Here is a 2,500-nt window from a genome sequence, read left to right on the forward strand (position 1 = left end):
TATATATATATATATATATATATATATATATATATATATATATATATATATATATATATATATATATATATATATATATATATATATATAATTTTCCCAAGAGTGACAACCCTAATGGTGTGAATTGCTTCATTTGATGGCTTATGGAACAAAAAGTACAAGTTCGCATGTCTGCGCAATGACCGGGAACACGAAGAGATAAATGATCCCTTGCCCAACATCCGGCACGGTATTGACATACATTAATAAACGTCGTACTAAGCCTCGTTGTTATATATATATATATATATATATATATATATATATATATATATATATATATATATATATATATATATATATATATATATATATATATATATATATATATATATATATATATATATATATATATATATATATATATATATATATATATATATATATATATATATATATATATATATATATATATATATATATATATATATATATATATATATATATATATATATATATATATATATATATATATATATATATATATATATATATATATATATATGTGAGAAATCTTCATTACACACGTGTTTAACATTGGGCATATGACAATGATATCCAATTAACGTTTTAGCTCTCTCTCTTCTTTTTCTTTCTTTTTTTTTTTTTCTTCTTCTTCTTTTCTTCTTCCCTCTACGTGAGGCAAATGCGGAGGGTACGATGTATGCAACGGGTCCCAAGATACTTAGGTTTTCAGGTGCTAATAAAAACTTTCGTATACTGCAAGGCGTCTCGGACTTACAGTTATCAGATTTTTTTTTTTCCTTTTATTGTGCGTGTGTCTGGTCATACAAAGAAGGTTAGTTTTGTCTTTACCTGGCAGAAAAAAGGTATACAAAACAATGCCTTTTTTCTTTCAAATTATGGATGAAAGCTTACGTCTACACTTCAGAGAGAGAGAAAAAAAAAAAGAACTTTAAAGGATACATAATAAAAAAAAAAAAAGCCTGAGAACCGCACCGGACGAATTGCAGTAAAAGTACGCATGTCAACAAATCATTCAATATAATTACTATGTAGCTCTTTTCTTTGTTGTTGTTATACGTACGTGTTATACCTGTTATTGTTATATGTACTTTGTATTTGTTATACGTACCATCTGCTATACTGCCCATGAATCACAGACTCTAAAGGCCTATATGCATGATTGGCATCAGATGATACATTAATTATTGACAGTTCTCTTATCAAAACGAAGGATTGACTTTATTCTCGACACTAACATTATCTCTAAAGACGGGCCCCGCCTTTGGAGAATATCGGGCAGGGGCCTGTTCTCGATAGCGATATTTGTTCGAATTTTATCAGTAAGATCGCATTCCGGGAGTGCATGTTTTACCAGCTTTACACACATTTGGAAAATGAGATCTTCTCTCTGTGAACGCAGGTGGAAGAAATCCACACAGCTATATAATGAACAACGAATTAAAATCTGAAAAAAATAATAGAAGTTTTAATTAGCCCTGATTTCCGTCTAAGAAAACAATGCATAAAGACCGAAAATAGGAGAAATATAGGGATATATAGGATTAATTTCTAGGAGTGTTAAAGATAAAAGTCCCGAAATAATATTAGAGTTACTTCATATCTTATCTAGACTATGCTCTGCAGTTCTAGTTCAGAAAGGGTATGGGTCTATAACAGTCAGTACAAAGAAGAATGACTAAAAGGATACAGGGAATAAGGGATGGTCCTTACGATATAGAACTGAAGCTACTGAATTTACATTCAATAGAGAGAAGTAGGTTAAGAGGGAAAGTGATAAAAGTTATTAAGTGGTATAGATAGAGATTATTACAAGGGGAGAAATAAGCAAAATCCTCAGGATCATTAATTAGAATAGAACAAGACAACCTGTTCAAGATTGAAAAATCTAGGTTCAGAAAAGAGAGAGGCAGGAATTAGATATTAAATAGAGTGGTATATATATGGAATGGACGCAGTAATCAGGTTGTTACTGCCGAGTCATCAGGGAGTTTTGAAATAAGACTGGACAAATCTATGGATAGGGACGATAAGTGGAAATATTTTTAGGTAGGTATATATCGTACAGGGACGCTATATATACGTGTAGGCCTGATGGCTTCTTGCAGCTTCCCTTATTTTATTATGTTCTTAAGATTATATTAGCTTTACGATTGTTTTTGGGACTCATGACAACATTTCTTTTAAGTTGGAAAATTAACTCTCCACGAAAGAAAACTCTCCTCCCCTACAAGAAAAAGAAAAAAAAAAAAAATTGATAAATACTTGAAAGTTTTCATGGAAAAGAAAAAGGTGAAAAACAGTGATGACCACATTGACCTGGATAACGCTAATAAAAAAAAAAAAGAAGAAAAAAAAAAAAAATACGTGCGACAAAAAGTGTACTCAGTGGTAGGTATGTAAGCTGCCGGAGCGCGAGGGGCCCGGCAGTCTGCAATAACACTAATACAAAAATATGAAAAAGAAAGAAGGATGA

Source organism: Portunus trituberculatus, chromosome 41, assembly GCF_017591435.1.
Source record: "Portunus trituberculatus isolate SZX2019 chromosome 41, ASM1759143v1, whole genome shotgun sequence".
In the NCBI taxonomy this organism is placed as follows: Eukaryota; Metazoa; Arthropoda; class Malacostraca; order Decapoda; family Portunidae; genus Portunus; species Portunus trituberculatus.